Below are 26,622 nucleotides of genomic sequence, written 5' to 3' on the forward strand. Positions count from 1 at the left end.
CCCTATCTCCCAGGATCCCGCGGCCCTGAGCCCCACACCCTGGGTGCCCAACTGCCTGTCTTCAGAGACTCACACCATGAGCTCAGGACCTGCAGTCTTCATCCCCGTGAGGCCCACCCACTGGTGGAGCTGGGCTTGATGGGTAGCCTCTGTTCGAAGACTAAGGCCTGTGTTCCAGATGAGATACTCACCCTCAAAGTGGATGATCTCTCTGTGGCTGCAGTACACGCCCACGTGGGCCCCGCACCAGCATCCAGTGGGTGACACCAACCTGACCAGGAAGAGGTCTCCTGGCTCAGGTGCTACACGGCCTCTAAGTGTTGACCCAGGAAAGCCTCAGACAGGAAGAACTTAATGGTGCTGACTGCCCCAGTCAGGGCCTGGGAGGAGAAATGGACCAGACCACCGGGTGTTTGCAGGCTGGGATGAGGGAGAAGCCACTGATCATTGGGTCAGATGGGCCACCCAGGGCTCAGGGAGACTTGGCTTGGGGCTAAGCCTGAGGTGAATGTCTTCGCTACCCCACACATGCCTCCCTGTGCTGAGGAACTTCAGAGGCCTGGATATCATGGATAAATTCTGCCCTGAGCCACCCTTCAGTTTCCAGCAGTTGAGACCTCCTCCTTATGCAACGTTTTCTTCTCATCTCAAATTCCAACCTCACCATTCCCCTCCCCTCCTCCTCCTTTAGGACCCCCTTTCCCAGTCATCTCCCATCTTGCCATTCCCTGGAGGCAACACCAGGGGCATGTGAACCTGAGAGGAGCAGAAGTCCTGAAGAAACAGAAACCTGGGGGACTTCCCTGGTGGTCTAGTGGTAAAGAATCTGCCTTCCAATGCAGGGGACATGGGTTCGATCCCTGGTCGGGGAACTAAGATCCCACATGCCATGGGGCAGCTAAGCTCGCGTGCCACAACTACTGAGCTCGCGCGCCTCAACTACAGAGCCCACGTGCTCTGGAGCCCAAGCACCTCAACTACAGAGCCCACGCACCCTGGAGCCCGCATGCCACAACTAGAGAGAGAAAAATCCACATGCCACAACTAGAGAGAAGCCCGTGTGCCACAATGAAGAGCCCTTGCCACAATGAAAGATCCCACATGCTGCAACTAAGACCCAATGCAGCCAAAAAATAAATAAAAATAAAATAAATAAAATAAAATAAATATTTTTTAAAAAAGAAAGAAACAGAAACCTGGGTGAGATCTAGACCCAAGACAGGCATCTCCTGCCAAGTCTGAGAGGAGAAAGACCCTCCCACAATCTCAGCCACCAACATCTATTAAGCTGCTGCTCATTGATGCTTCATACAATCCCACAAGATGGGAACATATCTGCATTTTCAGGATAAAGAAACAGGTTTCCAAAAGTTACACTTTGCTGGAGTGCACACAGCTTAATGTATGTCTGCATGACTCTTTCGTGTGCCCTTTGACCTAAACATCAGTCACCTCCCTTACCTCCTTTTCCTCTATAAGGAAGTGAGAAATACATTTAGTTCAGGTTTCTCCTATCTTTACTGGGAACAAAGGGCTTTGGGGACCTGGGAGGATGGCCTGCGTGGTTGTGCCTGAGCTTTGGTCTCAGAGAGAGCCTGGGAAAGGGGGCGAAAGTAGGGCCTGCCTCCCCTGCCCCTGCCCCTTCCCTTCCCTCCTGGCCCCAGTCCATAGTATCCTCTACATATTCCGGAGTGAATCTCAATTTTCCCAAACTGGGAGCTGTGGAAGGCTCAGGGGACCACCTCATCCCAGTTTGCCTGGGGCTTTCCAGGGTTTAAAATTAAAAACCCTACATCCCAAGAACCCAGGAAAACTTGGACAGTTGGTTACCTTAGGCTGAGGTCTCCCCTCTCCCATCTCTCTTGACCTCGAGACCACAGGGAGGACCCAGTCATGTGAACAGCCCTTTGGACTTTGGTCACACTCTCCTGAAATCCACCAGCAGCATCTCTTGCTTCCCACTCCCCCCATACCCACTGAGCCAAGCAGAGGTCACAGCTGTGGAAGAGAGTGGACTGTCCTGGCCCCTACTGGGGCAGCAGGAACCCCACCTGGAGAAAAGATAAGCTGAGGATTTCTGCTCCAGTTACCTGGGATGTGAAGCTTATCTAGGGAGGGGAAAAAACCCAAACAAACAGCTGTCACCACCTGGCTCCTGAGGAGTGAGGGTCCAAACCACCGCCCCTCTGGCCTCTCCCCACTCAGGCTGTGCACGGTGCACGTGGGACTGTCTGTCTGTGCGTCAATGTGTGGCTATGCATTTGGCGTGCCCATGAGTCTGTTGCAATACTGGATACAGGACTGGGAGACCAAGTCCGGGCTGTGCCACTTCTCTGTATGGGACATCAAATAAGCCACTTCTTCCCTCTGGGCCTCAACTTCCTCATCTGTGAATTGGGGATAATAAGCTTGGAAGGCTGGGCATCACAGAACCATTGGGAGGCACTGAGAGCTCTTTGTGAGCAAGACAAGGAGAGACGGGCAGCTTTTGTTTATCTTTGGCCTGCACCTGAGCATGCAGAGCTGGGCGTCAAGGGAGGAGGGGTGGGGAGAAAGTGTCTTTCTCATCTCACAGGAGAAAAACAATGGGCCCTCAGAAACTGGCTGCCTCTTTGTGAGCCCTGCCCCAGAGCTCTTAGGAAATCACGCAGCTGGAAAGGCTCTGGAGAGCAGGGCCCCACCCCTGACTCTCCCTCTGAAAAGTTCCCCAGTGGTGAATACTCTGGCCACCATCAGCTGGGCCCCTGGACTTTGAGTCAGGGTCTGGATGAGGAGGTGACCCTTCAGTTAGGGGATCTAGGCCTATATGTGGGGCTCCATCCATAATGATAATATTTATTGCCAGAAACTGTACTAAAACCCCACTTAGCCCTAACAGTAATGTAATGAAATAGATGCTGTTGTTATCCTTCCAATTTAACAGAAAGGGAAACAGGCTTGGAGAGGTTGCCAAGGTTACAAACTAGTAAGTGGGGGAACCAGGATTCAAGCCCAGGCAGTCTGGTTCCAGCGCCCATGACCTTAACTACTGTATAGCACTGCCTCCCTCATGCTGCTGGCACACGAGCACCCGCTTCCCCAGACCCCACCACCAGGAATTACTGACCCCCTGTATTCTTCCTGACCTTCCCCTTGGCTTTCATTGAGCCAAGCTGCCATTTTCTTTGTAAGAAAGGAGGAGGAGCAAGGTCCCAGAGCTGTGAGCAAGAGCCCAGGGGACAGAGCATCCCATTCTCTGGGCACCTGGCCTGAAATGCTGCCCATCCCATTGGGGGTCCTCACTGGGGACCTGATCTCTTTCTCCTTTCACTCTGATGGAGAATTTCAGAGGAACAGCGGTGAGAGTGGCCCTGCAACTGGGTGTGGGGTGACAGGCAGTCTCCTTGGGGCCCTGCCCTTCCCCCAGAAATCCCTGAAGGACCTCACCCAGTCAGGTCCTACCACTGAGCACAGGGCTTGTGGGGTCATTGTGGTGGCCCTTGGTGGTGTGGGTATGGCCTAGCCCCTCCTGTCCCCCTTCAGTCTAGCCCTGGACAAAGGGTTCCTCTGTGGGAAGCAAGGTTTTGGGGTCATTGCTCTCAGCCGGCCATCTCCAGCCAGAACAAGGGTTGGGGCTCCCCACTGGGGCAGAGCAGACCCTTCCTTTGAGCCCCCAGCACACCCTGGGCTGGCCCTTCCTTCTCTTACAAAACCTTTGGTCCCCACCCCCACCTTGGCCCAGTGATCCCACCTGAATCCTAGCCCCGAGCCCAAGCAGCTCACCTTGCAGTCGTCACCTCTGTACCTTGCTAGGTGCTCTCCTTCTGTGGCCAGAGCAGGGAAGATTAGCTGTCCGCCCCTGAGGCAGACAAAGGAGCCAAGCAGGAAGCCCAGGGGCCCTGTTCTGAGCATCACCACCTGGGCCATTCTGATTGCAGCACTCCCTCCTCCTGGCAGCTCTGGGGACAGGTGGCAGCCAGAGACCGTAAGGCTGGGGCCTGGGGTGGGTAACTGGTGCCCCCACCCAGCTCTCTCCCCTCCTCCTGGTGTTCAGCCCCTACCCCATACCCGCTTGTGCTTGCAGTGCCACTTGTGCCTGCAATCTGAAACTACCTTTCTCCCCTTACTGGCCTCCAGGGTACACAGATGCCCCATCTTCACCTTATTGTGGTCAGAGAGCAAACTTCGTATGATTTCAGTTCCTTTTAATTTGTTGAGACTTATTTTATTGACTAACCTATGGTCTATATTAGTGAATATACTATATGCACTTGAAAATGTTCATTTTGCACATTTAGGGTACAGTATTCTATAAATATTAGTTAGGTCAAGGTGGTTGATAATGTTGCTCAGATCATCTATGTCTTTACTGATTTCTTGTGTAGTTTTTCAATGAATTAATAGAGGGATTAATTGTCCATTTCTCCCTTCAATTCTGCCAAATTTTGCCTTGTGGATTTTGAAATTCTATTATTAGATACATAAACATTTGATTATTGTTATGTCTGTCTGATGAATTGAACCTTTATGGTTATGGATGTCATTCCTCATCTTTGCTAATAATTTTTGCTTTGAAGTCTATTTTATCTGATATGCTCACTATTTGTAGCTATATCTTTTACCATTCATTTACTTTTGATCTATCTGTGTCTTTATATTTAAAGTGCATCTCTTGTAGACAGAATATAGTTGAGTCTTGCTTTTTTATTCATTTTGGTAATATCTGCCTTTAAATTGAACCATTTGTTGTTCCATAGATATTTAATGTAATAATTGATACGGTTGGATTTTGAGCTACTATTTGTTTTTTTCCCTTCTGACTTTTGTTCCTTTCTTCTCCTTTCCTGTCTTCTTTGGGCATATTCAATTTTTTTTTAAAAATTTCACCCAATTAAAAAAAAAAAGAACTTCATTTTACATATTGACAGCTGTACCTCTTTGTCTATATTTTAGTAGCTTCCCTAGTACTGCAATATAACTATGTACTTAAGCTTTCACAATCTACTTAGTGATGATATTGTACGATGTCACATAAAGTGTAGAAGTCTCATAACCAAATAGGCCCATTTACGACAATCCTTGCCCTATCCTTTATGCTTTGTTGTATGGATCATATCTACACACATTAGAAACTCCACAAGATGATGTCATAATTTTTGCTTTAAACTGTCCTGCATTTTAAATAAAGTAGGAAGAAAAGAGTCTTTCATATTTACCCAGATATTTACCATTTCTGATCCCTTCATTCATTCATGAAGGTCTAAGATTTTCCCTGATATCATTCCCCTTTAGCCTAAAGAGTTTCTTCCAGCATTTCTTGTGGTGCAGATCTGCTGGTGGATGAATTCTCTTAGATGAATTCTTTTATCTGAAAATAACTTTATTTCAACTTCATTCATCCTATTGGATGTAAATTTCTATATTGACAATCTTTTTCTTTCAGCAGTTTAAAGATTTTCCTCCACTGTCATCTGACCTTCACAGTTCCAGGTGAAAAATCAAAGATAACTCAAATTATCGTTCTCCAGTATGTCATGTATTGTTTATCTTCACTATTCAGATTTTATATTTGTTTTCAGCAGTTTGACTATGACGTACCTAGGAGCGGTTGTCTTCAGTTATATCTCATTGTGGTGCCCTGAGAATTTTGAATATATACATTTTTGTCTTTACCAAATTCGGGGATTTTTGCCATTATTTCTTCACATTTTTCTGCCTTGGTTTCTCTCTCCTCTCATTCTCTAACTCCAGTTAATACCATCACCTTAATATTGTTTGATATGTCATTTTTTTTTCAGTCTTTATTCTCGTCTTTTGACTGAGATGTCTCCTGGTATTTCTTCACTTTCACTGACCCTTTCTTCTGACAACTTCAACTTGCTGTTAAAATCAGTCTTTTTTTTTTAAAATAAATTTATTTATTTATTTATTTATTTATTTATTTATTTTTGGCTGCATTGGGTCTTTGTTGCTGTGGGCAGGCTTTCTCTAGTTGCGGCGAGCGGGGGCTACTCTTCATTGTGGTGTGCGGGCTTCTCATTGCGGTAGCTTCTTTTGTTGCCGGGCACAGACTCTCGGCGTGCGGGCTTCAGTAGTTGTGGCATGCAGGCTCAGTAGTTGTGGCTCGCAGGCTCTAGAGCGCAGGCTTAGCTGTGGCGCACGGGCTCAGTTGCTCCGCGGCATATGGGATCTTCCCGGACCAGGGCTTGAACCCATGTCCCCTGCATTGGCAGGTGGATTCTTAACCACTGTGCCACCAGGGAAGTCCCAAAATCAGTCATTTATTTGTTTACTTATTTTCAGTTTTAGAATTTCTATTTTTAAATATAATTTTCTTTTTTCTTAAGATTCTCCATCTATTTATTTGTTATGATTATCTTTTGCATAAAGTTTTTTGTAGATATTTATAATAAATGCTTAAAGGTTTTTTTCTCCCCCCAACATTTGGGTGGTGTAGGTATCTACTGTCATTGTCTGACTTTTCTAATGATGTTGAGCTACATTTTCCTTTTTTGCATGTCTAGGATTTTTAAAATTTGTATAATGGACGTTGGAGATGATACATTGTACAGATTATGGATTCTTTTATCTTCTCCTGAAGAACATTGATTTTTGTATTAGCAAGCAGTCAAATTAATAGCTTGAACTTGACCTGAAGCTTGTGGAGTTCTGGTTCACCCCTTTGTTACGGCGAGTCTGTTTAAGTTTCACCATTATTATTAGGGTGAATTCCTTAGTCCTGCCCCATAGTCTTCTAAGGCATAGCCCCTATGGAATTTCAGTGGGCAGCCTAAAGGCATTTACCAAGCCCCTTTAAATTTGTGGAAATCAAACTACAAATTTTGTCTCCCTTGCAGTACACAGCAGCAGAAATATCTCCCTTTCAGCTGTTGTTTCCCACTAGGCTCCTTGGAGTCTCACCCAGTGGATGTGCAGTAAGGAGTTATCCAAGGATTTGTGGGATTTTTTAAAAAATAAATTTATTTATTTTATTTATTTATTTTTGGCTGTGTTTGGTCTTCGTTGCTGTGTGCAGGCTTTCTCTAGTTGTGGTGAGCGGGGGCTACTCTTTGTTGTGGTACGCATGCTTCTCACTGCGGTGGCTTCTCTTGTTGCAGAACATGGGCTCTAGGCACACGGGCTTCAGTAGTTGTGGCACACAGGCTTAGTTGCTCCGTGGCATGTGGGATCTTCCTGGATCAGGGATCAAACCCGTGTCCCCTGCATTGGCTGGTGGATTCTTAACCACTGTGCCACCAGGGAAGTCCCTTGTAGGAATTTTATGTGCAGGTTTAGGGGATCCCCTCTCTGTAGATACCTCCTTTCTGGGGTATTCCCCCCTCAGTTTCCAGCTGCTCCACCCTGAAATTTATCCACTGATGTCTTAAGCCAAGAAGTTCTGTGGCTTTCTGCATGAGGTTTAGCCACACCACACTGTACAGATGGGGGAGGGCCCTAAGGGGAAAGCTTTGGAAAGACAGAGCTCATCCAGTGTGGTTCTCTTCACTCCAGGGTCAAATCGCCAGGTTCTGTTGGCTCTTGATTGCTCCAAATAATTTTTAATTTTTTCTTTTAAATTAACATTTAGGGACTTCCCTGGTGGTGCAGTGGTTAAGAATCCGCCTGCCAATGCAGGGGACATGGGTTTGATCCCTGGTCCAGGAAGATCCCACATGCCGCAGAGCAACCAAGCCCATTGCCACAACTACTGAGCCTGCACTCTAGAGCCCGCGAGCCACAACTACTGAGCCCACGAGCCACAACTACTGAGCTCACGTGCCACAACTACTGAAGCCCGTGCATCTAGAGCCCATGCTGCGCAACAAGAGAAGCCACCGCAGTGAGAAGCCTGCACACCACAACAAAGAGTAGCCCCACTCCCTGGTGGCACAGTGGTTAAGAATCCGCCTGCCAATGCAGGGGACACAGGTTCAATCCCTGGTCCGGGAAGATCCCATATGACGCAGAGCAACTAAGCCCGTGGGCCACAACTAGAGCCCACGCAACTACAGCCCATGCTCCACAACAAGAGAAGCCACCGCAATGAGAAGCCTGCATACCACGACGAAGAGTAGCCCCCTCTCTCTGCAACTAAAGACCGCAAGCAGCAATGAAGACCCAATGCAGCTAAAAAGAAAGGAAGGAAGGAAGGAAGGAAGGAAGGAAGGAAGGAAGAATTGGCTATTTTTGTTGTACATTTATATGAATTTTAACACACTAGTAGATTCATCACAATCAACATAGAACAGTTATACCATCCCAAAAAACTAAGCCTTTTAACATCTCATATTAGTATGACCCACATGGAACAATTAATGAACCAATATTGATATATTATTATTAACCAAAGTCCATCCTTTATTCAGATTTCCTTACTTTTTTTTGCTGAGGTCCTTTTTCTGTTCCAGGATTCCGTGCTAGATGCCATTACATCCATCCATCCTAAATACCAAATTACATATTACCAATTAAATATTACATATATATAATATCTCCTTGGGCTTCTCTGGTCACAATAGTTTTAATTTGCATTTCCTTAATATGTTGAACATATTTTCATGTGCTTACTTGTTTTCTGTATAATCCCTCTGGTGAAGTGTTTGTTCAAGTCTTGTACCTTTTTTATTGAGATAGAATTCACATACAATAAAATTCACCATTTAAAAGTGTACAGTTCAATGGTTTTTAGTATGTTCATAAGCTTGTGCAACCATCACCACTATCTAATTCCAGAACATTTTCATCACCCCCCAAAAACATCCCATATCCACCGAGCAGTCACTCCTCATTCTCCTCTCTACCTTCCCCCAGCTCCTAGTAACCACTGATCTTTTTGTCTCTGGATTTGCCTAGCCTGGACATTTCATATAAATGAAATTATACATTCTGTGGCCTTTTGTGTCTGGCTTCTTTCACTTAGCATAATGTTTTCAAGATTCATCCATATTGTAGTATATATCAGTACTTCATTTATTTTTATGGTCAAATAATATTCCATTGTTTGAATATACCATGTTTCGTTTATCCATTCATCAGTTGATGGACATTTGGGTTGTTCCCACTGTTTGAATATTATGAATAATGCTTCTATAAACATTCATGTACCGGTTTTTATTTGAACTTACGTTTTCACTACTCTTGGGTATATACCTAGGAGTGGACTTGCTGGGTCATATGGTAATTCCATGTTTAACTTTTTGAAGAACTATCCAGCTGCTTTCCAAAGCAAATGCACCATTTTACATTCCTATCAGCACTGTTCCAGTTTCTCCATATTCTTCCCAACACTTGTTGTCTTTTTGATTACAGTCATCCTAATAGGTGTAAAGTGGTATCTCATTGTGGTTTTGATTTGCATTTCTCTAATGACTAATGATGGTGAGCATTTTTCATGTGCTTATTGGCCATTTGTATATCTTCTTTGGACAAATGTCTTCAATACCTTTGTGCATTTTTAATTAGGTTGTGTTTTTATTATTAAGTTTTAGAATTCTTTGTATATTATGGATACTAGACCTTTATCAAATATATGGTTTACAAATATTTTCTCCCATTCTGTGGATTGTCTTTTCACTCTTTTGATAGTATCCATTGATACACACAGTTTTTTGCTTTGATGTAGTTCATCTAATTTTTTCTTTTGTTGCTTGTGTTTTTGGTGTCTTATCTAAGAAACTATTGCCTAATACAAGGTCACAAAGATTTATATCTATGTATTCTTCTAAGAGTTTTTAGTTTTAGCTTTTGCATTTAGGCCTCTTATTCACTTTGTGCTAATTCTTGTTTATGGTATGAGGTAGAGGTCCAACTGCATTCTTTTGCGTGTGGATATCCAGTCATCCTAGCACCATTTGTGAAAGTAGTCTTTTTCCCACTGAATGATCTTAGACTTATTGAAAATCAATTGACCATAGCTGTATGGTTTGATTTCTGGACTCTCAATTCTATTCCATTGACCTATGTCTTATGCTAGTACCACATTGTCTTAAATGTGGTAGATTTATAGTAGGTTTGAAACTGGGAAATGTGAATCCTTCAATTTTATTCTTCTTATATAAGATTGTTTTGGTTATTTAAGGTCCTTTACAATTCCATATGAATATTAGGATCAGCTTTTCTTTTCTTTTTTAAAAGGTAGTTGGGATTTTGATAGGGATTGTGTTGAACTTGTAGATCGGTTTAGGGAGAACTACCATCTTAATATTAAATTTTCCAATCCATGAACATTGGATATCTTTCCAGTTATTTAATTCTTAATTTCTTTCAACAATGTGTTGTGGTTTTCAGTATACAATTCTTGCACTTCCCTGTATAAAATGAATCCTATATATTATTTTTGATACTATTGTAAATGGAATTGTTTCTTGAATTTCATTCTAAGATTGTTCATTGTTAACGTATAGAAATACAACTGATTTTTGTGTATTGATCTTGTATCCTGCAACTTTGCTGAACTTGTTTATTAGCTCTATTTAGTTTTTTGTGGATATTCTTTAGTATTTTCTAAATATAAGATCACATTACCTTTAAATGGGACAGTTTTACTTTTTCTTTTCCAACCTAGACGCTTTTTATTTATTTTTCTTTCCTAACTGCCCTGGCCTGAACCTCCAGTACTATGTTAAATAGAGTTCGCAAGATCATACATCCTTGTCCTGTTCCTGATCTTAGAGAGATTTTAGTCTTTCATCATTAAGTATGATGTTAGCTGTGGGTTTGGTTTTGTGTGTATGTGTGTGGGGGGGTAAATTATACATAATGTAACATTTACCACTTTAACCATTTTTAAGTGTATAGTTCTGTGTCATTTAGTATATTTACACTGCTGTGCAACAATTATCACCATTCATCTCCAGAACTTTATCACTCCAAACTGAAACAACTAGTAATATCTGTCACAGTCCCCACTTCATTTTATGAGGCTATTGTAACAATATATAAAGCAGACAAAGACCGTACCAAAAAACCAAACAAACAAACAAACAAAACCTTATGGGTCAATCTTTCCTATGAACACAGATGTGAAAAGCTATCTTCTAAAACATTAGCAAACTGAATCAAGAAATGTATTAAAAATTATGACCAAGTTGGGTTTATTCTCAAAATTCAGGCATGGGTTAATATTAGGAAATCTATCAGTATAAATCATTGCATTACTAGATTAAAGAATAAAAGCCATATATTAAATCTTGCTAATTATGTAAAAACATTGAACAAAGTTTAACGTCTGCTTACGATCAAAACCTTTAGCAAATTGGGAATGGAAGAGAACTTACTTAATAAAGGTTATCATGGCAAATATATTTAATGGTAAAATGTTAGAGCTTCTGTTATAGGTTGAATTGTGTCCCACAAAAATTCATATGATGAAGTCCTAACCAGTATTTCAGAATGTGACCTTATTTAAAGAGGGTCATTGCAGATGTAATTAGTTAAATTAATAATAGGTCATCAGTGCTCGCTTCGGCAGCACATGTACTAAAATTGGAACAATACAGAGAAGATTAGCATGGCCCCTGCGCAAGGATGACACGCAAATTCGTGAAGCGTTCCAAATTTTAAAAAAAATAATAATAATAATAAATAGGTCATCAGGGTGAGTCCTAATCCAATATAACTGGTGTCCTTATAAAAAGAGGAAATTTGGACACAGAGGCAGATACAGACACAGAAAGAATGCTCTCTGAACATGAAGGCAGAGACTAAGGTGATGTGTCTACAATGCTAGGAACACCAAGATTGCCAGTAAACCACCAGAAGCTAGGGAAGAGGCATGGGACAGATTTCCTCTCACAGTTTCAGAAGGAACCAACCCTGCTGATACCTTGGTCTCAGACTTCCAGCCTCCAAAACTGTGTGGCAATAAATTTCTATTGTTTAAGCCACCCAGTTTGTGGTACTTTGTTATAGCAGCCTTCAGAAATTAATACAGCTGGCTTTCAAAATTAGAACAAGACAAAGACGTCTGCTATTACTGTTTCTATTCAACATTGTACTGAAGGTATTATCTAGTATAGGGGAAGAAAAAATTCTCTACCCTTTTAGGGTCCCTGGCTGGGCCTAAGAATTAAACGGACATAGGACAGATTAACAGGAGAAAAGTGTGCACATTTTATTAAATCTTTACATGTACATGGGAGCCTTCACAAGAGAATGAAAACCCAAAGAAGTGACCAGAGCAGGAAGCTTTTACACCTTTTAGACAAAGAAACAATAAATTTGTGAAAAATTGATAAGACAAAGGGGTTTGAGCTCAGGATAGTAAATGATGAAGAAGTCTGATATAATAGTAAATACATAAATTGATCTCTGCCCCTGGTTCCTGGCACAGAACTCCTAAAACCCTTGTAATTTCCTATGTGATAAGAGCACTAGGAGCATCTTTTGTTCTAATACTTGGTCTTTGGCTCCAGTTCCTAAATGTCTTGGGATTTCTTGGGTGCTGGCAGTGTCTTTTGTTCTGAGGTGACTCTGGGTGGGCTCCTGGATGGAGGCTGGTTACCAGAAAGATCAAGCCATGATTAGAAGCTTGAAATTTTCAGCCTCACTTCCCATTCTCCAGAGGGGGGAGAGGGGCTGGAAATGGAGTTAGTGATACATCATACTTACATGATGAAGCCTCCCTAAAAATCCTCAAAGTATACAGTTCAGAGAGCTTACAGGTTGGTGAACACATGGAGGTGCTGAGAGAGTGGCATGCCCAGAGATGGCATGGAAGCTCCGAACCCCTTCCCATATACCTTGCCCTATGCATCTTTTTCATCTGGATGTTCATCTGTATCTTTTATCATATCCTTTTATAACAAACGGTGTTGAAACAAATAGACTGACAGATATTTCCCAGGCAAAGATGGGTTTATTTAGTATCCGCAGAGAACTTCAATTCAAGGTCTGCAATCCTGGGAGAGCCACATGAACGTTCTCAAAAGGCAAGGGAAGGAGGATGCTTTTATTGGGAGGGAGAAAAAGGAAGTTGGGAAGGCTATAGTAAACAGAGTCCATGGCTTTTCACTGGCTGAGTCCTTGCCAGGAAAGAAGAGCCAGCTTTCTTCCTGTTGGGCTCAGCTACCATTACAGGGCATGAGAGCTCCCCCTTCTGTTTATTAATTTTTTACAGTAGTAAGTAAACTGTCTTCCTGAGTTTTATGAGCCATTCTAAAAACTAAATGAACCCAAAGTGGAGACAGGGGAGATCGTGGGAGGCTCCAATTTATAGCCAAGTCAGACAGAAGTTGTAGGTAACCTGGGGACCTAGTACTTGAGGTTGGCATCTAACATGGGGGCAGTCTTGTGGGACTAAGCCCTTAACCTGTGGGATCTTGAAGCTATCTCCAGTTAGATAGTGTCAGAATTGAGTTAATTTGTAGGATACCCAGCTGGTTTCAAAGAATTGCTTGTTGTGGGCAAAATCCCACACAGTCTGTTGTCAGAAGTTTTGTGACTGTGGTACTAGTGTGAGAGTAAAGGAGAATCACACAGGAGGAAAGCAAATTTTTCCATTCAAGATGTAACTAGGAAGATAAGGGTTAGTTTAATAAGGTTTGTTTGTATAGATTTCTCAGCCCCAGATTCCCCATCTCTGATGACAAGAATGTCTTCCTTCCTTCTGGTACAGGGTAAGTACTTTTCACATGGGAGTTTTAGCTCCTGCTTTCAGAAAGAAAAGGAGGGTCAGAGTGTCCTTCTTACACCTACTATTTCTTCTTGCCTTTAATTCAAAATCATCAATATACTAAAGTGGCATGTTTTGAGGTGACATAGTCTGGTTTCCTTCACTAGTACAGTAGGAGAAGAAAAAGAAGTAGAAGGCAAAACAAATAAAAGGCATGGTCCAACCTCCCTTGGAGGTTACAGTCTGGGACTGTATCAGCACTTCATGGAGAAAAGGGAAGGAAACAAAGTGAAAGATGTGTCTTGACTACTGCTCCATTCACCAAGGTTGCCTTCAAGAGAGTGGTTTCTCGGGTTTATAAGAATGGTCTTTCTCTGTAGATATTTTCTTTTAGATACTGAAACCTAGTATATTCCTCAGTCTAGGAAATGTTTCAATGAATTTTTAGCCTACAGCTACTGTTGTTGTTATTATTTCACCCAGATATATTGAATTCTATGTGTCAGACATTATATAAACTTAATGTTTAAAACAACCCTGAAGGGGCTTCCCTGGTGGCACAGTGGTTAAGAATAGCCTGCCAATGCAGGGAACACAGGTTCGAGCCCTGGTCCGAGAAGATCCCATATGCTGCGGGGCAACTAAGCCCGTTCGCCACAACTATTGAGCCTGCGCTCTAGAGCCCGTGCTCTGCAACAAGAAAAGCCACCGCCAATGAGAGGCCCGCGCACCGCAATGAAGAGTAGCTCCCACTCGCCACAACTAGAGAAAGCCTGCGCGCAGCAACGAGGACCCAACGTAGCCCAAGAAAAAAAAAAAAACCTGAAAAGTAGATTGCAAGAGACCTCATATACTGTGGAAAGAATTTGATCCATCCTGTAGTCCCCTGAGGAGCTACTGAAGGTTTCTAAGCCATAGGAATTTTGTAATTAGGTAAGTTTTAGAGAATAACTAGTGGTCAGTGTGAAGGATAACGGAGACAGGGTAAGCAGGTTTTTTGGGGTGGCTGGGTGAGAGCACAAGAATAATTAAGAGATGAATGTGAACTAAGGTGGTAGCAGGCAGAATAAAAAGTTGGGGACATAGGGCTTCCCTGGTGGCGCAGTGGTTAAGAGTCCGCCTGCCGATGCAGGGGACACGGGTTCGTGCCCAAGTCCGGGAAGATCCCACATGCCGCGGAGCGGCTCGGCCCGTGAGCCATGGCCGCTGAGCCTGCACGTCCGGAGCCTGTGCTCCACAACGGGAGAGGCCACAACAGTGAGAGGCCTGCGTACTGCAAAAAAAAAAAAAAAAAAAAAAAAAAAAGCTGGGGACATAAAAAGAGATCGAGGTAACTGATACTTGAGAATCCTTTTAATTGGGTTGTCCCCAGGCATCCTTTCAAATCTCCTTTCCTAACTGAAGTAGGTTGAGAGTTAAGGTTTCTTCCACCCTAGTTCTTTATTCGTGTTCACCTTATACTCTTTCAAAATGCTCTAACAATTTATTTGATGCTCTCAAAACAAGTACAGGTAAGCATTATAGACAGAATGATTTTAAGTGGTCTTTTTCAAGGTTCAAAAGGCACAATCAAGACCAGACTCCTGATGTTCTGACAGTTGGACCCCAGGAGTAAATACGGAGGACCTGCAGTTTGTTTGGCTGATAGGCTATTGAGAGAATGTTTTATTACAGATAAAGCTCCTTCTCTCATCTTTATTCAGGGTCATCCTGAGGGAATACATTTAGAGGTCTTCACATCAGGAAAATCATCACCAATGTCTTTCTTGTCTAACTTGTCTATCACCTATCTTCCCCAGTGGCCAGGTGGGACTTCTCTCATAGTGTCCAGACAAGATGGTGGTGTTTCACCAACTGACCCTTCCCACAGCCTAGGAAAAGCATTGTGGACCTGTTTATCCCTTGCTCTTGATTATGTTACTCTCCCCACCCCACAGCTGGTTCCTGCCTGCAGTGGAATGCTAAATTGATTGGTTGCCCAACCAACAAACAGGCTGTAACAAATAAGAACCACTATTCCTCTAAGATAGTGTTTTATCACAGATTATTGCCATAAATTGGTTTCTTCAAAAGATAATGAGTTTCTATCTGTATGTAACCATAAATGAAACATTCAATGTTTCAAACATACAATGAAGACACATATAGGTGAGAAACGACCAAACTGAAGTTTGGAAAGTAAGCAGTAAAGCCATATGTGAGCCTGAAATGGAGAAGCCTATGAAAATCTCAAAAAGACAAACCTAGGATCAATAAAGGAGCTTATAGTACACGTACACAATTTATTTTCTCCTAAGTGGTAGTTTAAGCAGAAAATTTTGCTTTTAATTCTGATACTTATACAATTCACAAATTCACCTTTATTTTTAAAACTTTTGGTGAACCAAAGTTTTAAATTTTGTATCTCAGAGTGAAGAGAGAATTTGTTCATTTCATAACCACAGTAACAAATGAGGTGAAACATTGAAAACAAATTAAGAAAACAATCTGCCTCCTACTGCTATGTACACTCCAGGTTAGTGAAGAAATGGATAATGACTAACAAACTGTTGGCTAAAGTCACTGAAATGACTTTCCAGATGTTTTTGCTCAGTCAAGGGAGTTATAACACAGGAGGGAATGATCCATATCTAATTCCAAGCAGAAACTGGAAAAACATAGTATCTTAACTCTTTCTTTGTTTCAGTTATGTAGTGTCATAAGAACAGAATAGCTCTTCCTAGGAACAGGTTGTTCTGTTTGAGAAAACATATACCCATCCATGTAATTATCATTGCTGATGGGCTTCATTTCTTTGAGTAGATCTAGGTTTCCATCTGGTGCTATTTTCCTCCTGCCTGAATGGCTTCCTTTAATATTTCTTGTAGGGAGGGTCTGCTGCTGCTGAATTCTTTTAGCTTTAATAGGTCTGAGAAAGTTTTTACTTCACTTTTGCTTTTGAAAGAGGGTATAGAATTGGTATACCTTTTGTTTTGAAAGAAGGTATAGAATTGGTAAAGAATTCTAGCTTGACAGTTTTTTCTTTCAGTATTTAAGACTAGAAGTCTGAGATCAGGGTGCCAACACAGTGGAGGCCTGCTGAGGGCTCTCTTTCTGGCTTTTAGATGACTGTCGTCTTGCTATTTCATAACATTAGGGGGGTGGGGGGAGAACTCTTTGGTTTCTCTTCTTATAAGGGCACTAATCCCATCATGAGGGCCCCACTTTCATGATCTCATCTAAACCTAATTATCTCCCAATGACCCCACCTCCAAATACCATCATATTGAGGGTTACGGCTTCATATATAAATCGGAGGGGGGGCACAATTCAGTCCATAGCATTATACCTATCCAGGAGTATTCCTTCTTATAATTGTCACAATGATAGTAATAAACATAAGAGTTTTTTATGTACCAGCACTGTGTCACATGCTTATATGGATAGTTTCACATAGTTCTTATTACATAGATGAGGGAAATGAGTCTAGTTCATTAACTAGACTAAGGTTATAGATGTTGTTGTACAGCTAGGATTTGAGCTCAGGCAGTCTGGCTTGAAGTCCTGAACGCCTAATTCCCTCCCTATACTGACTCAACCAGAGGAAAAATCATTTTGAAATCTGATGAATTCAGGAATTTGTTTTAGTTGTCAGATTTTTATGGACTCAGAAAAGAAGGGCTCCAAACATTTAAGTGGTTCTTTTGATAACTACTCATAAGAAAATAAACCAGACAGACCAAAAAAAAAAAAAAAGTTGACATAAAAAGAGTTAAAAGCAAAGAAAAACTTTGGAGAGTGTACAAATAACAGTTTGAAAAGGTTAACTCCTTGAGTGCTATTCATATGAGGTGTGCCTTGTAGAAAGCACCAGAAGTGATAACCTATCTAATTGGCTAACAAGGAAAAAATGAGTGGAGACCTATCATTCCTTGGCTCCAATAGGGTCTAGGAAACTAGTACTGTCAAATACTGCTGGTAAATATATATTTGCATTCTTTCTGGAGAGAAAATTTGAAAATATGGATTTAAAACTTCAAATAATGTATTCTCCTGAACAAATAATTTAAATATGGGCACTTGGCTTAGAGAAGTCAAGACATACACAAAATTTTATGTATACAGATAGTCATCACTTCAAAAATAGATTTATATATATTCTGGTTATTAAAAACACACTAATTGTTAAAAATTCAGAAAATACAGAGATGTCTAAAGAAATAAAAACATATAATTTTGGATATTACCTCTCAGATTTTACCATTGTTAATGGTAACAATGAAACATTATTCACTAAATAAATTTGATGGCTCCATAGAAAATACCCTGCCTTCTTCCATTCAGAATGTCAGCATTCCTGTTCCATCATCTTGGCCCAATGACACATCTCACCGAAGTACAGAGAGCTCATAGCTAGCTCATTCTTAAGTATGCACAGTCAAGATTCCCCCAGACAGCTGAAGAAGCTTCCAATATAAAGACTGAAAACAGCAATTCAGGGAACAGGAGAGAACATGCATGCATATGCGCACACACATGCACATAGACACACACGGAGTGAGAAAACTGCACCCTTAAAACAGTAACAGGATGTTATGAAAGAGTAACAGAGGACAAAACCTCCTGAAAGTTAAAATTAGTGCTGAAATTAAATCAATAGAATGGGAGAAGATATTTGCAAATGATATATCTGATAAGGGGTTAATATCCAAAATATACAAAGAACTCATACACATCAAATCAAAAAATCAAAAAAACCTGATTAAAAAGTGGGCAGATTATGTATGACTGATTCACTTTGTTATAAAGCAGAAACTAACACACCATTGTAAAGCAATTATACCCCAATAAAGATGTTTAAAAAAAAAAAAAAAAAAGTGGGCAGAGGACCTGAATAGACATTTTTCCAAAGACGACATACAGATGTCCAACAGACACAAGAAAAGATGCTCAACATCGCGAATCTCCATGGAAATGCAAATCAAGACCACAGTGAGATACCACCTCATGCCTGCTAGAATGGCTGTTATCAAAAAGACAAGAGACAAGTGTTGGCGAGGATGTGGAGAAAAGGGAACCCTCATGCACTGTTGGTGGGAATGTAAATTAGTGCAGCCACTATGGAGAACAGTATGGAGGTTCCTCAAAAAAACTAAAAATAGAACTACCATATGATCTAGCGGGGTATTTATCTGAAGAAAAAGAAAACACTAATTAGAAAAGATATATGTTCCCCAACGTTCACTGCAGCATTATTACTCTCCAGGTGAGGTGAGGCAGGAGGAGGCACTTGCCGAGAATTGTACATCCCTTTCTTTAACATCACGCATTTAAGTGATTCACCCAAGAATGCTTTTCCAGTGTACTGGCAGCACCTGCTGTCAAAGTGGGTCTCCTTTCTCTTGTCTCCCTAACGCCCTTATGTTCACACAGGTGTTGAATTGATTTAAAAACCATCACACACCAAGCATCCAGGAGTTGTCCTCTGTATTCGTCACACGGGAAACCTGTTATCACCTCCTCTTCTCGTCAAGGTGTCGCTCTTGCTCTCAGATTCAGCTTAGCATTGAGAGAAATCAGAGTCCAAACACTGACTAAACTGTACAGATGACGAATGATGGGAGTTTCCACGAAGCTCACGCAGGTAAGACAGTAGAGATAACAACACTCTGCTTTTCTGTTTTGCTATCTGTAAAGCAAGACTTTCGACCTTGATGCTAAGGTTTCTTTCACGACTCCGAAATTCTAGGAGTTACAGAGGAGGAAGAAAGGGAGGTGTACTAAGAAAGAAATGGAAAATTTTATTCCAGTCAACTTGAAGATTATAACCTGAGAGTCTCTGAGAAATCTCTGAGGACTCGTCCACCTGTTAGAGGTCAAAGCACAGTTATATAAGTTTTTGAGACAAAGGGGGTTATACATCAAATGATGTATAATTTACAGTTTACACAATCCAGATGTACACATATAAAGTGAGCAGTGGGTCATGGGTCATTGTGACCCCTTGCAAGATTAAGGAGGAATGTTATCTCCTAAGGAGGTCTGGTTAATGTAGATGCATAACACACACTAAAGGGAAGAGAGGATGCCCAAATGGGCAAAGAAAAATTTTATGTTTAAATTATTCTCATCTTGCCGTAATATATGGATTTTATTTCATCATTACAAAGTTCTTTCCCAGGACACCTGAAATATATAAAGAAGGAACATAATCTTTACCATTGGAAAATCCATGACTCCACGCAAATTTCCTTGTGACTCCTTAGAATACAATTCCAGCTATATGCTAAACTGTTTTTGCCAAAGTAAACTGTGAAACCATAAACATGATGTGAGGGGCTGCCTGTACATTTAGACCTCGGTGTCATTAATCAGTATATGTAATCTTAACAAGGTTATGCAGAAGAGGATGTGGAGAAAAGGGAACCCTCATGCGCTGTTGGTGGGAATGTAAATTAGTGCAGCCACTATGGAGAACAGTATGGAGGTTCCTCAAAAAACTAAAAATAGAACTACCATATGATCTAGCAGGGTATTTATCTGAAGAAAAAGAAAACACTAATTAGAAAAGATATATGTTCCCCAATGTTCACTGCAGCATTATTACTGTCCAGGTGAGGTGAGGCAGGTTTTTTTTTAAAAACAAAAAACAGGGCTTCCCTGGTGGCACAGTGGTTAAGAATCCACCTGCCAACGCAGGGTACACGGGTTCGAGCCCTGGTCCTGGAAGATCCCACATGCCGTGAAACAACTAAGCCCGTGTGCCACAACTACTGAGCCTGTGCTCTAGAGCCCGCATGCCACAACTACTGAAGCCTGCGCACCTAGAGCCTGTGCTCTGCAACAAGAGAAGCCACTGCAATGAGAAGCCTGCACGCAAGGAAGAGTAGCCCCCCACTCACCGCAACTAGAGAAAGCCCGCGCTTAGCAACGAAGACCCAGCGCAGCCAAAAATAAATAAATAATTTTTTTAAAAAAGTAATATAGTAAAAAAAAACAAACCCAAAACTAAACACATAGTTCAGCCTGAAAGCAGAAGGCTTCAAGTATAGAGAGAGTTGGTTCTCTCTCTCTCCCTCTCTATCCTGATTGCTTCCAATATAGATATATATCCCGACTGCTTCTATTTTATATAAATGTAAATAAATATTTATTAAAACATGTGGGGGCTTCCCTGGTGGCGCAGTGGTTGAGAGTCCGCCTGCCGTTGCAGGGGACACGGGGTCGTACCCCGATCTGGGAAGATCCCACATGCCGCGGAGCGGCTGCGCCCGTGAGCCATGGCCGCTGAGCCTGCGCGTCCGGAGCCTGTTGCTCCGCAACGGGAGAGGCCACAACAGGGAGAGGCCCGCGTACCGCAAAAAAAAAAAAAAAAAAAAAGTGTGTATGTGTGTATGTATATATAATGTATGTGTTACCAAACCAAACTTGGATCTGCTGGCCGGAACGCAGTAAAGCCGATCTATCACACCAGATTGCAATGAAGGAAAAATGCAGCATTTATTACCGGGCACCAAGCAAGGTATCCAGGTAGCTAATGCTCAAAAGACCCAAACTCCCCGATGGCTTTCAGGTTTTTAAAGACAGGGTGAGGGAGGGGGGTTGCGGGGTGCGTGATCAATTGTGGACATTCTTCTGATTGGTTGATGGTGAGGTAATTGGGAGTCAACATCATCAACCTTCTGGTTCCAACCGGTCTGGGGTCTATGTGCTTGCGTTCAGCATACAGTTAACTTCTTCCACCTGGTGGGGGTTTCAGTATTTGCAAAACAACTCAAAGGATTTGGCTCAGAATATTATCTATAGACCTTGAGGAAGAACTAAAGGTCCTTGACTTGGTTTAATGGCTAAACTATTATTATTATGTCTTGCTTGACTGTTTTCTTTTGTTTCTGCATTTTCTCACTTCTCTGATTAAATTTATTTTTTGGAACTTGGGGAAGGTGTAGGAGGCTAAAGTTTTTCTACAAACAAGAGGCAGCTGGAATAATGGGGGGGTGCTGTCTGTCCCCCCTTATGGGGGAAAGCCCCATAAGGTCCTGCTCAGAGAGAATATTCAGGTGCCCTAAATAAAGAGGCTACAACAATGAGAATTGAAGCCCTGTGATCCACAAAGTAACTGAACCAAATATATGCCTTAGGGATTGTGTTTTAACACCTGAGGCACAGGCTTGTGCCAGTGGGAAAGCTGAGACTGAGGGAGGTGCCAGGAATGGGTAGCCCCTTCCATGAACTAAAACAATAAAAGCTCCAGAAAAGGCAGATTTAACAAATAAAAATACAAGACACCCAGTGAGATTTGAACTTCAGATAACAAATATTCAAAACATACATACTAAGTAATTATTGTTTATCTGAAATTCAAATGTAACTGAGCATCCTGTATTGTATCTGGTAACCCTACCTCAGAATGAAGTGAGGGGCAAGTCACACATACATTTTAGGGGGTGGTAGTTCCAGGCAGAGAGAATAGCAAGTACAAAGTCACTGAGGTGGGAACACAGTTGGCATATTTGAGGAATAAGAAAGCTAGAATGGCTGAAGTGGTGAGAGCAAAGGGGACAGTAGTAGGAGATGAGTTGGAGAAGCAGACTGGGGCAGAGATCTCATTGGGCCTTGAAGCCCATGGTAGGGACACAGGATTTTATTTTAAAGTGTGATGAATAGTCACTGGGCAGTTTGGGACAGGAGAGTGACTGGTGATTCAATAGGATTTTTCTGGTTTCTGTGTGGTAGAGAGAGATGAGGGTAGAAACAGAGAGTCCAGTTAGGATGCTCAGCCAGCAATCCAGGCAAAGATGTTGGTAGCTAGGACTAGGTTAGTAATTATATTGGGGGAAAAAAGTGATCAGATTCAGTATATATATTTTAAAGTAGAACTCATTTGCTGATAGGTTTGATGTAGAATGTGTCTGAAAAAGAAGCATCAAAGATGACTCCAAAGTTTCTGGCCTGAGTGACTGGGTGAATGCTGGTATCCTAAGACGACGAATACTATGGGAAGAGCAGGTTTGAGAGTGGTGGAAGTCAAGAGTTTAATTTTAGACCTGATAAGCTTGAGATATGTATTAAACATCAATCAGAGGGACTTCCCTGGTGGTGCAGTGGTTAGGACTCCACACTCCCCAATGCAGGGGGCCCAGGTTCAATCCCTGGTCAGGGAACTAGATCCCACATGCATGCCGCAACTAAGAGTTCGCATGCCACAACTAAGGAGTCCATGTGCTGCAACTAAGGAGCCCTCGAGCCGCAACTAAGAAGCCTGCCTGCTGCAACTAAGGAGCCCACGAGCCGCAACTAAGACTAAATAAATATTTTTTTAAAAAAACCATCAATCGGAGAAGTGAGGTTAATGTCTGGATGTATGAGTGTAGAGTTCTAGGGAACTGCCAAGACTAAAGAGTTAATTTGAGGTGCACTAAAATAGAGACGATTAAAGTCATTACATGGGAGGAAACCAACTGGAATGTCAGTGTAGAAAGGAAAAAGGACTGTACCCTGGGGTATTCTAAGATTAAGGGTTGGGAGGAAAAGGAGGAGGAGAATTAAGCAAAGGAAACTGAGAAAGGGCAGCCAGCAAGGTAGGAGAAAAACGAGGAGAGTGTGGTGCCCTGGGAACAACTGAAGAGAATGTCAGGAAGTGGGAGAGAGATTAGCTGTTTCAAATGCTGCTGGGAAAAGGAATAAGATGAAGACCATGAATTGTCTGTGACACTTTTCAATGTCAAGATTAAGAGATTATGGGAGCCGGACTTCCCTGGTGGCACAGTGGTTAAGAATCTGCCTGTCAATGCAGGGGACACGTGTTCAAGCCCTGGTCTGGGAAGATCCCATACGCCGTGGAGCAACTAAGCTCGTGCACCACAACTACTGAGCCCGTGTGCTACAACTACTGAAGTCTGTGCGCCTAGAGCCTGTGCTCCGCAACAAGAGAAGCCACCGCAATAAGAAACCCGTGCACCGCAATGAAGAGTAGCCCCGCTCGCTGCAACTAGAGGAAGCCCGTGCGCAGCAACGAAGACCCAATGCAGCCAAAAATAAATAAATAATTAAAAAACAACAAAAAAAAGAGATTATGGGAGGCATAACAAGAATGGTTTGCTATGGTGGGGATGAAAATCAGATGGGAGGGGGTTAAAGACAATAGAAGATGAGAAAATAAAGACAATGAACTATAATTTCAAGGAGTTATTGCTGTAAATGAAAGCAGAGAAATGGAGTAGGGGCTGCAATAGGATATTGGGTCAAGGAGGGATATCTTTGTAAATGACAGCAGTTATTATAATCTATCTGTAAACTAACAGGAATCATCCAGTAGAAAGGGAAAAGTGGACAATTCAGAGAAGAGAGGAATAATGGCAGGATCACAGTCTCCTTGAGTGGTTGAGAGGAGACGGAATCTAGTTCGCAGATGGAGGGACTGGGTGTAAATAAGAGCCCAGACAGATCCATACTAACGGGAGAGATTATATGGGACAGATTTGGGAAGGTAGGCAAATGGGGGCAGAGGGAGGACTGAGAGTGTGGAGTTATCTCCTGATTGCTTCTATATTATCAATAAGAAATCAAGGAGGTGGGGAGAGTTCTGAAGAGACAGGGGAAAGTATGAAATGTTCTCCTGGAAAATTGATATGAGCATAATGAGAGTAACTGATAAAATGAAAGTAATTGATAGAAAAAATATTGCAGTATCTTCAGGAGAAATCACATCTTTATAGTATTGAATCCTCATGTTCAAGGCCTTGATGCACCTTTCCATCATTTAAGCCTTCCTTTTTGTTTTTCAGGACTTTCAACAAGTTTTCTTCATATAACTCTCTGTCCTTTCAAATTCAGCAACAATGTCTGGGTGATGGCTTTTCAAAGCTAAGTGATATGGAGGGTACAGAGTTTTTTTTTAAAAAGCCAGATTTTTGTCTTCAGGGGTCATAGCATCTGTGAGTGAGTCTAGATGTGTCCATTTATGTGGACAATTGCAAAGGAATAGAATGCAGGGGGCTGATTAGTTTACTGTGAGAGTTCACAGTGGGCAACAGCCACTCAAGAAGAAGAAGAAAAAGATGTCCAGTCACTTTATCAGGAGCATCTATGCTCCTGCAGTCCTGCTCATTTACCTAGCACTAGAGGGCACACATGTGCAGCTGTTGGAGTCACAAGGAAGTCCTGACTGGTTAGCAATTCTGTTTGATTTGGCTGTTCTACTTGAGACATTTCTTGATCTCCCCTTTTCCTTTCAGAAATATATCTAAAAGGAGCTAGCTGGGTGTTTTTTTTATAGCATCAAGCTACCAAATGTATTGAGATAAAGGGGAGGGGGTTGTGAGCATTGGTACACTGTTTCTAGCTAAGGAGATGACAGGCTTTTGGTCCTTGGTCAATTCCATATAGCATGTAAATAATCCTAACAATAGTGCATGTGTTTTTTATTACTGAGCAGCCTGAGAGGTCTGTTGTCAAGATTTTGATGGCTATATTTCTAGGCTATTTTTTGTACTTAATGATATTTTACAATAGTGATATCACAAGCTAAACTGTAAACTACTGTTTATCTTAATATAAATTTTTTTTTGCAACAGAAAAGTATCCCAGCTCTAAGCCACCATGGATCTGATGATCTGCTCATCACAATAGCTGGCTTCTGCATGGCAGCTTAACTCTCTAGGTGAAAAAGAAAATTCAAATTGCTCATTTGTTATATCTATAATTTTTTTTTTTTTACTAGAAATGAAACAAAGTAAAATGAAAGACTGAAAATAAAGAGGTAAGCCATGAGAAATCAGACAGAGGTAAAGAGAAGCAAGAAGGAACAGTAACATTAACCTCAGATAAGGGTATATTGGTTAGATATAAATTGAAAGCACTAAATAGGATAAAAATTAATTTATAAAAGGCACAATTTACAAAAAGGATAGAGTAGTCATAGTCCTGTACAAACCAAAGACATAGCAATTGAATACATAAACCTACCTTTTGGAAATGCAAGAAAAACTAGTTTAAGATACATTTAAGTTGAAATTTTCAATCACACCTCTTTTAGAATTAGACTGATCTAGGAAATACGTCAGAGAATTGAATTCTGCAATCAATAAATTTGAATACTAAAACCAGTACACCTGATGTAATAGAAACACAGAATTTTCCAAATATAAGTAGAAAATATGCATATTTTAAATGTCCATGGAATATGTAAACGTTGACTATGTTCTTGACAAAGAAGAAAATCTTAATTTAAAAAGTACAGAACCTAATTCTCTGATCATAATAAAACTAGAAAAAATAAAAAGATGATTGAAAAAAAATTTTTTTTAATGATACCAAGTCCTGGATAAACCTTGGATCAAAGAGAAAATTACAACATATGTAAAGAGGAATGAAAAAGAGAATACTTTAAACTAAAAGCTATAGAACACAACACAAGCTGTATTCAGAGGCACATTTATGGCCTTAAGATGTCTTCATTAAAAACAAAAGATTAAAGGGACTTCCCTGGTGGTCCAATGGGTAAGACTCTACGCTCCCAACGCAGGGGGCCCGGGTTCAAGCCCTGGTCAGGGAACTAGATCCCACATGCGTGACACAACTAAGAGTCAGCATGCCACAACTAAGACCCAGAGCAGCCAAAATAAATAAATACATATAAAAAACAACAAAAACAAAAAACAAAAGATTAAAAATGGAGGCACTTAGAAAAAAATAATCTTAGATCCATATTTAGAAGTTAGAAAAGAACAACAAAAGAGAGTAGGATGAAGAATTATCACAAAAACTAAAACTGAAAAATAGAACAGCAGAAAAACAAACTCCAAAGCTGGTTCTTTGACAAGTTCAACAAAATAGACAAATCCCTTGTGAGCCTGACTTAGAAAAAAAGAAAGCAAAATTATGTAAGGTTAGGAATGAGAAAAGTAAACAACCACATGTGCAGAACAGATTTTTTAAATCATAAGAGAATTCTATGTCTAACACAATGACAACTAATTTGAAAAACCTTCTGGAAATGGATGACTTCCAAGCAAATTATAATTGATCCAGAAAACGTAGAAAAGATGAAT

The 26,622-nt window shown here is 41.4% G+C and overlaps 1 protein-coding gene and 1 non-coding gene across 2 annotated transcripts in view; one reads left to right on the forward strand and one right to left on the reverse strand.

Annotated features, from left to right (window-relative positions):
* AP3B2 (adaptor related protein complex 3 subunit beta 2) overlaps positions 1 to 26,622 on the reverse strand; it is a 63,210-nt gene that overhangs the window by 32,751 nt on the left and 3,837 nt on the right. The window contains exons 5-7 of the mRNA XM_073801437.1: positions 8,548 to 8,596; positions 8,356 to 8,421; positions 192 to 3,938 (exon numbers count right to left, since the gene is read on the reverse strand). The gene's annotated coding sequence lies outside the window, so the exon portion shown is untranslated. The remainder of the gene's footprint in view (positions 1 to 191; positions 3,939 to 8,355; positions 8,422 to 8,547; positions 8,597 to 26,622) is intronic.
* LOC117311511 (U6 spliceosomal RNA) lies at positions 11,434 to 11,540 on the forward strand. The gene has a single exon (XR_004525706.1). It is a non-coding gene; the product is annotated as a U6 spliceosomal RNA (small nuclear RNA).

Source organism: Tursiops truncatus, chromosome 2, assembly GCF_011762595.2.
Source record: "Tursiops truncatus isolate mTurTru1 chromosome 2, mTurTru1.mat.Y, whole genome shotgun sequence".
NCBI lineage: Eukaryota > Metazoa > Chordata > Mammalia > Artiodactyla > Delphinidae > Tursiops > Tursiops truncatus.